The sequence below is a fragment of the Mytilus galloprovincialis genome, chromosome 14 (genome assembly GCF_965363235.1).
Source record: "Mytilus galloprovincialis chromosome 14, xbMytGall1.hap1.1, whole genome shotgun sequence".
Lineage (NCBI taxonomy): Eukaryota > Metazoa > Mollusca > Bivalvia > Mytilida > Mytilidae > Mytilus > Mytilus galloprovincialis.
The window spans coordinates 28295325-28304681 of record NC_134851.1 but is presented as its reverse complement, the minus strand read 5'-3'; the positions used below and the strand labels follow the sequence as shown (position 1 = coordinate 28304681).

General features: G+C 30.9%; 1 long non-coding RNA gene across 1 annotated transcript; it reads right to left on the bottom strand.

The window, feature by feature from the left end:
* Positions 1 to 5069: 5069 nt before the first annotated feature.
* LOC143059230 (uncharacterized) lies at positions 5070 to 8917 on the bottom strand. Its single transcript, XR_012973439.1, has 3 exons — positions 8881 to 8917; positions 7713 to 7927; positions 5070 to 6111 (listed from the first exon to the last, which is right to left on the bottom strand). It is a non-coding gene; the product is annotated as an uncharacterized LOC143059230 (long non-coding RNA).
* Between the last annotated feature and the right edge of the window lie 440 nt (positions 8918 to 9357).

Genomic DNA, 9357 nt, shown 5'->3' with positions numbered 1-9357 from the left:
TGCTTAAAACCATTTGAAACTGGAATAAATAATGAAAAAAACGTTAACGAAGTCACGGTCACATGACAAAATTATGTTTATGAGCTGATAAATAAAACGATATCAGTCAATCAGAGGACGCGTTACTTCCAAAATTAATTTATTGCTGTGTAGCACATTGATCATTGTTGATCATTGTTTTTAAAAATATATCTATCAGTTAGGTTCTTGTTTATATGTTTTTGCATGAACCCCCTGAGGGGTTCATGCTTATATATTGGCGAGTTTTGGATGTGTCTATGGGCCACTCGATATCTCTCGGCCGGAAGTCAGTATAAAATTCTCGGAACGTCTCGAAAGTTTTCGGTCATTTATACAGGTCTAAACAGTATGTTATCTACGGCTTTGATATGCTCCCTTGATGGCCCTTGACGACGCAATTATTGTTTTAAAACGACCACTGTACACTGTGTGTATCTGGGTCAATTATAACGTTGCCTCGATAACATGTAAACTAATTATGTTTGAAGATTTAACCATGGGATACTGACTGTGTATTTCATTATAGACGTACATGGAGAACATTCTGGTTAAAATATTAATATTAGATCGGAAAACAGAAAGATAATATTCTTATCAAACGTATTTAATTCAATCGGAATGAAAGAAATTTATACCAAATGTATACTGTATTTATGTTTCTGAAGAAACTAACAATGATTGAAATCAGAATATTTTTAGAGCTGCAATTAAGGAATAAGTATTTTATATATATGACAATTATATACTCTGCTTTGGTATTTTTAAATATTCATTTGTAAAGGAAACATAAAAATTAAATCTAAATAAATTCTTGCATCCTACAAAAAAAAAATGTTTACAAACAATAATTATTATATTTCTACGTTTTAGTATTTAGGTTTGATTAGTAATAATTTTTATTTTTTTGTATTGTAATATATTCATAAAACGGAAAGTAAGATGAATTTATCAAATATATAGATTTTAAACTTGTGTGTTCTCAATTCATAAAGCATTATTTCAAATCCTTGCAGCTCACAACAACCGTAAAAATAATTTACAATATTCACAACAAAATTTAATTACAACCATAATGTTGATTATTTTATACTGTTTTAGTATGGATTTAGTAGTTTTTGCTTATATTTTGTATAGTAATATATTCACATAGTGGAATGTAATAATTTAGAAATAGATTCATTCGATAAATAAAATGTCCATCCGTAAATACTTGACGTTCGTGTTTATTGATATTATATATATATTCAAAAGAATTTGAAAAAGAAATAATAACAGGAACATTAGTTTATTATAAAATTTTGATTCAATTTTTGTTTGTTTGTTTAAATAGTTTAACCTTATAGCATCTACATATTTTTTACTATGGTACGGTTTTGAAAATTGTATTCAATGTGTTGACCAACTATCCTACACGTCTTGTTTCATTCACATTATCATGAGATCACATTTCAAAAGCACACTATCGTTTTGCGTTCTCAAAAATTCCGGATAAAATGTCAATTCGAATTTAACTATTATATTAAGATATGATGACGCAAATGCGTATTCTTTTCCTGAGTATCAGCGAGATGCTTTCTATTTACTATTTTGTGCGCTAAAATACTATACTATACTTGCATGCAAAACTATTAAATTCACTGGTGAAAGCTTATTTTCGTTTTTGTTATCTAAATTCAGAACACAGCAGAAAGAGATTTACATGTGACTTTCAAGCATGGTCATCATTACTAACGGTATTCTGACCTCGAGTTGTTTCTCTTTTGTTTCTTTTTTGAGTCACTGTCCTATTATAAACTTTGACATTTTCGAAAAGCTATAAGGATTGTCTACCCAAGGAATTATAGATTCCTTAACTTTGTTATGTATTTAGCCTTTTAACTTTTTTCATTCGAGCGTCACTGATGCTTTTTTTGTAGACTTAACTCATGTCTTGCGTACATCATTTTAATTCTGGTATCTTTTTATATCTACATACCTTTTTATATAAATTGGTTATTTTGAAAGTGTATACAAGTATTCATAAACTTCTGAATTAAAAAATTCTTCGGCAAAACTAAGTTTCCCTGTATAATGTTTGAATTGATTTAAGTAAAATCAGGAAATCCTTAAAATTAGAGATGTTTTATGAGACAAAAATATGTCTCTTCATAGGAGGTCCGAATCAATTGCATGCCACAGGTTTCACCCCATATATAATAAAACATCTACCATGAGTAAAGACAGCTTCAAATACGAGTTGGGTATAAAGGCATTCATGTAGGAAACAAAATATAAAGATATGATAGATAAAATAAATGCATCCAGAATTCCAGATTATAAAGCAAACTGAGTACATAAATTTATATTGCGATAGGTTTGTGTAATTTGCATAAGACATCCGGTTAGTAGAAATGAGAATTTGCCAAAGGGTTATAATTGGAAAAATTATGTACATTCCCAAGTAATAAATAGTATAGTCGAGCTTTAAAATGACTATTCAAATCAGCCCATTCAAATAGAAGCTGTAAATATATACTTTCAACTGGCTTCTTCTATTCACAGTCAATTATTTCAATACAAAAGCAAACACAAATTCAGCAACACTGAATCTTTTGGTGACCCGGCAGTCAGAAGGTCTTAGGTTCATGTATTGCTTTTCTTTTTTTAAAGAAAGCAACTTGTTTCATATGTCGTTTGTTGACTTTTTATAGCTTAATATGCCTATTTGTTAATAGTGGAAGGGCGGGCGATGAAGTAAATTTGTTAACGTGTTAATGTCATTTGGTCTCTGGTGGAGAGATTGCTCAGTGACATTCATACCAGATTTACTCATTTTTATATGTATAAAAGTCCTCTACCTTTAATGTTGATCAATATTTGTTTTGTTAGGATTAGTTTCAATCATTACTTTTAAAGGTTAAAGCCTTGGCGCCTTGTTTATGCCACATAGACCAACGGGAATGACCAGACGAACGGTCAGACATAGATTACAGTAGGTGACAAAATATCCATAGCTTAATGACGTAGAAAAAAAATGGTGGGTTAAACAAATCTAGTGACATTTATCTATCATGCATATAGAAATGGTGGGTTAAACAAATCTAGTGACATTTATCTATCATGCATATAGAAATTCTCAAATAAATGTATCGATATTTTCTTGGTATCCTAATAGTACACAATTTTAGTATATCTATATAATTATAATGTACATACAAAATTGAAAAGAGTTGTACTAAATACATGGCACACTAACACATATCATCAATTATGTTTTTATAAATTATTTCTTAAAATAAACTATATACCAATCTAATACTGTGGATTCGTTTCTTTTCACGGGTAGTGATTTTCGTGGATTAAGGAGAATTTGCATTTTCGTAGATATTTTATTTCATGGTTTTGTATTTGGCACAAAAGAGGGACGAAAGATATAAAAGGGACAGTCAAACTCATATATCTTAAACAAACTGACAACGCCATGGCTAAAAATGAAAAAGACAAACAAACAACAGTACACATGACACAACATAGAAAACTAAAGAATAAACAACACGAACCCCACCAAAAAACTAGGGGTGATCTCAGGTGCTCCAGAAGGGTAAGCAGATCCTGCTCCACATGTGGCACCCGTTGTGTTGCTTATGTGATAACAAATCCGGTAAATGGTCTAATTCGGTAGGTCACATTCATGAAAGGGAAGGGAATTGTAATTACTAAATAAGGAGCATATCCGATATCATTTGTGAAACGGTTATTCCATAACGGTCAACCAACTCGTGATGGCGTCCGTAAAATGTACGAAGGGATGATTTCAACTTCATCATTTGGAATTCTTGGTTTAAAAGCTTCCATGTGAGCAGCAACACTCTATCAAGAAAATCATGATAGGAAATGCAAGCACGGGAATATCGTATCGATTGGGAGATATATACCCCGTGTGCAGGTGCTGCTGGAATGTTGCTACTTAGAAATGGAACGTTCACAATTAGAAAGCTGAAAGCATCACTTTTGTCGTAAAGTTTTGTTTTCAACCGACCCTCATTGTCAATTTCTAGATGTAAGTCAAGATATGAGGCCGACTTAACTGTATCTGTAGTATCCTTTATCTCTAGCTCGATGGAATAGATGCGTTCCACATAGTCACCAAATTTTGAATTATTTAGTGAAAGAACATCATCTATATAGCGGAAAGTAGAGTTAAAGGATATTGCTAACTTCTGATCTTTCTTCCTAAGAAGTTCCTACATGAAGTCAGCCTCATTATAATAAAGAAACAAGTCGGCAAGTAGAGGGGCACAGTTTGTTCCCATTGTATTACCGACAGTCTGTTGAAAATCACGTACACTTTTTGGAATTTTGGGTCCTCAATGCTCTTCAACTTAAAGTTTGTACTTTAACCTTTGAGTCTAATGTAGATGAAACGCGCGTCTGGCATATTAAATTATAATCCTGGTACCTTTGATAACTACTTTTCAAAGTCTGCATACAAGACTATAATAAATTTGTAGTTCGTTAAACGTTTAATGTAATGGATCACAAGCGATAATGATATCCATAAACAAAAAATGGATTGTGGTTATTTTAATTATTATTATTTAATTTCAAAATGTTGCAAGAACTAGCAATGTGGTTTGAATGTTGACATATATTATATCAGGAAACATATATCCTAGTCTTTAGTTTTCTATGTTGTGTTTTGTGTACTATTATTTGTCTATTCTTACTTTTCATTTTTTTAGCCATAACTTTGTCAGTTTATTTTCAATCTATGGGTTTGACTGTCCCTCGAGTACCTTCCGACCCACTCTTGGGAAATTATCTACTGTCCTTATTGCGTACACGAGAAAAAACACACAAATGACGCGAATGGCGTGATTTTTTTAATTGTTAAATAAGGTTATTGAAAAAGAAGTTTTACTGTTTTGAATTCAGTACATAAGCTACATGACAGACTGTGATGAACAGTGCATTTGAGATGTTTGTTTCAAACAATAATTAGGCTGATTGGCAAAACGTGTATACATTCTGTAAAAATGTTAAATGGATAATAAATTAATATAAAGAAGTAAGAAGTAAACAGTCTTTATTTCAAAACAATAAACAATTATGCAAAATAAAGCGATTACCATTTGTTTTATTTTGATTGGATAGGGGAAAAAATGTATCCACATAGTCAAAAATCACTGTTGCAGAACATGCGAATCTGTAAGTAATCACAGAAAGGCTATGAAAATTTATCAAAATGAACAAAATTGATGACATATATACATTATACACTGACCACAGTAGTTATCATAATTTCAAGGACAATCATCCTACAGCGTACCCTTTTTTGTCTATACATGCTTTAACCGTAGTCTTTAATTAATCAAATATAATTGTTTAACGGGAAAGATTGTGCCTGATGTTCATATGATGAAATCATAATCTTTCAGTCAATTTAATTGAGGTCTGGAGCTAGCATGTCAGTTAACTGCTAGTAGTCTGTTGTTATTTATGTATTATTGTCATTTTGTTTATTTTATTTGGTTACATCTTCTGACATCAGACTCGAACTTCTCTTGAACTGAATTTTAATGTGCGTATTGTTATGAGTTTACTTTTCTACATTGGCTAGAGGTATAGGGGGAGGGTTGAGATCTCACAAACATGTTTAACCCCGCCGCATTTTTGCGCCTGTCCCAAGTCAGGAGCCTCTGGTTTTTGTTAGTCTTGTATTATTTTAATTTTAGTTTCTTGTGTACAATTTGGAAATTAGTATGGCGTTCATTATCACTGAACTAGTATATATTTGTTTAGGGGCCAGCTGAAGGACGCCTCCGGGTACGGGAATTTCTCGCTACATTGAAGACTTGTTGGTGACCTTCTGCTGTTGTTTTATTCTATGGTCGGGTTGTTGTCTCTTTGGCATATTCCCCATTTCCATTGTCAATTTTATCTATCATTCAATAATAAATATCTCAACCAAACGAAACGGTTTTTTCAATATCATTTTCGCTATGAATGAAGCTGACTTTCAATTGACTCCTCGTTTATGATTTGAATGTTGGTCGAACATTTTTCTTTCTTGTTCTCGTTGTCGTCTAAGACGGACACCCATTCTCGTGCCTACAGATATAAAACAAAATACAAAACGTGAATAGTGGATTATTAAAAACAAATAATCTATAAAAATGTATTTCTATGATGATATATTTCTAGACACACATTTGCTCTGAGCATATACCTATCTCTAATAATTATTCAATTGCTATTGATTAATTTTGAAAATGACTTGAAATTAGTTTGATTCATTTGAGCAGATGAACAAAACAAAAAAACAAAAACCATAAAAACAAAAACAAAAAAACAAAAAAAATAAAATAAAATAACATTAGGATCAATCGTATGGTAGTTTTTGATTAAAAGTACACAATATGCACAACGACCTTATGAAAATAAATTCTAATAATTCTTATCAAAGCAGCCTTTATCAAATTGTAATAGATCAAGGCTGTCAAACAATAATAGTCTGTCACATTGAATACGAGAATAACAAAACTCAGTACGTTATATTTTTAATTTACAAATTTACAAATCGCATCTACTATTTCAAATGTTATTTTATTGTTTCACATCTAATGAAAAAAATGCAGTATTATTTTTTTCGGTGACGAAACACGAGTATCGCGTTCAAGGTTTTAATCCGGGTATTTATGATTAGTTTATTCCCTTTACATGATATACTACAATTTGGAATAGTACAATAGCATTTCAAATTGTTGATTCGACTTACGGGTGAAACGAAATTCTAAAATATATTAATAATAATAATTTTGCTATGTTTGATTTTGATCGCACACTGGAAATTATCATAAGACCGTTTTCACAGGTATTAAAGTAATTCGATCATTTATCGCATGCAACAAAGTGAATAGTAGCCATATAGATATTTTCATGATTATATATCCCGTCATTCTGGTGATTTTCCTGGTAATAGACGAATTAAATTGAATATCAGAACATTTGAATTGCAACTCCTAAATATTATTGACAAACTCAAACTCAACAAACTCAAGCTGCAATCATCTTACTTAATCAAAGTTAACATACATAGACAAACACTTTCAATCAAAATCTAATAGTTACCATTGCAAAGGAGATGCGAACGATATCAAAGGAAAACTTAATGACAATTTGACCATAGCGCGGCCAAAAAGACAAATAACACTACACCAAAAACAACATAGAAAACTTACGAAGGAGTAGCACGAGCCTAAATACAATCGGGGCTATCTCATGTGCTTCAACTGGGTAAGCAGATCATTCTCTACATGTGACAATCGTCGCAATGCGCAAAGGTATTTTAGTAACAACAACATTTTACGTACAGTAGTAACGTATGAAGAAATCTATGTTAAGTTAAAATTGACAACTAGAATCTTTCTAATCTTGCAGAAGTATGCCAAACATATCATAAAGCATGCGCAAGATCTATTTAAATAACAAAGATATCTAACTTACATTAGTAACATATGATGAAGCATGCGCAAGATCTATTTCAATAACATATCATAAAGCATGCGCAAGATCTATTTAAATAACATATCATAAAGCATGCGCAAGATCTATTTAAATAACATATCATAAAGCATGCGCAAGATCTATTTAAATAACATATCATAAAGCATGCGCAAGATCTATTTAAATAACAAAGATATCTAACTTACGTTAGTAACATATGATGAAAACCATGTTAAGTTAAAATTATCAGCTGGAATCTTCCTGACCATGTAGATGCATGCCAAACATATCATGAAGCATGCACACACCAACATTGTTATAAGCACAGGTAAATGTACATCAGATTCTATTCTTGATTCAACCACGTGATCTTTTTGAACACTTGTGAAGTTAAGTTCTAGCATTGAAGCGTCATTAGTATCTGAAAATAGACATAACAGAAGCGTCTTGAGCTATGGATTTGATATCAATGTATACTCCTTTTTTTCAAAAAATAACAAATGTAATACAACATTTACAAAATCTGACATAAATTAGTACAAATTTATAAAACACTTAATTATCACTAGACTGTGCCGCAAAAAGCCCACTAGTTCTTATTCTTGAATTGGCGCCAATCCGTATCTGACGAAATCCTTTATTTTGAATAATATTTTTCGCTTTTATTTCAAGTGTAACGTGCAGGTGTACGTCATTTGTATAGTTTTATTCAGGTTTGATGCAATTTAATTAAGTCTTGCAAGTCTTTACTTATGGTACTTATTGGTTACAGGTATAATCATGTATATATATATATATATATATATATATCTAACAACTGAGTATTTATTTTGTTTTTGCTTTGCCAATTTTCGAATCCGGACAGGCTCGCTAACTGCAACGAAGAAATAAAGCAAAAGGAATTGAACTCCCATGTTTTCTGCTTCTATAATGGTAATGCTATACTTCTTAAGACACTCTTTAATGAACATTCTGAATTAGACAACAAGAAGACGGTTTCTCTCGTTTATGCTCATCAAATTCAATGGAACTCTTCTTAAGAAAAATAGTGACAACAACAACAAAATCGATACGAAGAGCTTACACTATGTGCTGACTTTTTATAACTAAAAATCACATAAATTATCAATTTTAGAAAACTGTCAATATTCTAAAGGTTTACCTCAATCGTTAAACATACAATTCCAATTGAATTAAAAAAACATATGAAAAGCTTTAAGGATTTAGAAAAAATATATTTTTGAGAGAAAAAAAAACATTCAGAAATTATAAAATGAAAATGATCAGTAATAAAATATTTCCTTAAACATCGTGTTTTAAAAATCAATGCATAAATGATAACACAAGGGAAACCTAAAAAAATATTTACTTTACCTAAAGCAGCCATATTACAGTGAGATGTTAATCGTTCTGATGTGCCAGACACATAGGATGATGTATTTAAGGCATTGAGACTAAATATAAACCCTGATTATCAGAATATGCAAGATGTAAGTCATATTTAAAGGTGTTATCCTTCAGTTATGACCTTTGTCTACCACATTTTAACACGATTTAGATATATAACCTTAATCTAAAAATATTAACAAGAAAACAAATAACAGCAGCTGTAGTTAAAGATATTTTATATATGTTTTTAATTACGAGTTGTGTTCATCTCTATCGTTCGTCAACAATAACTGTTGATTTTAATAATTCATTTTCTACTAAATATATTTATTTTATGATAGTTGAGGTGCTCTTTTTTTGCATACGAAAGAAATGCAATATTATGTGATTAGTTGATGACAACTGTATCAAGTATATGAAGTATGTACAAAAATCTTTCTTGATGAAGTATCAAACAGTACA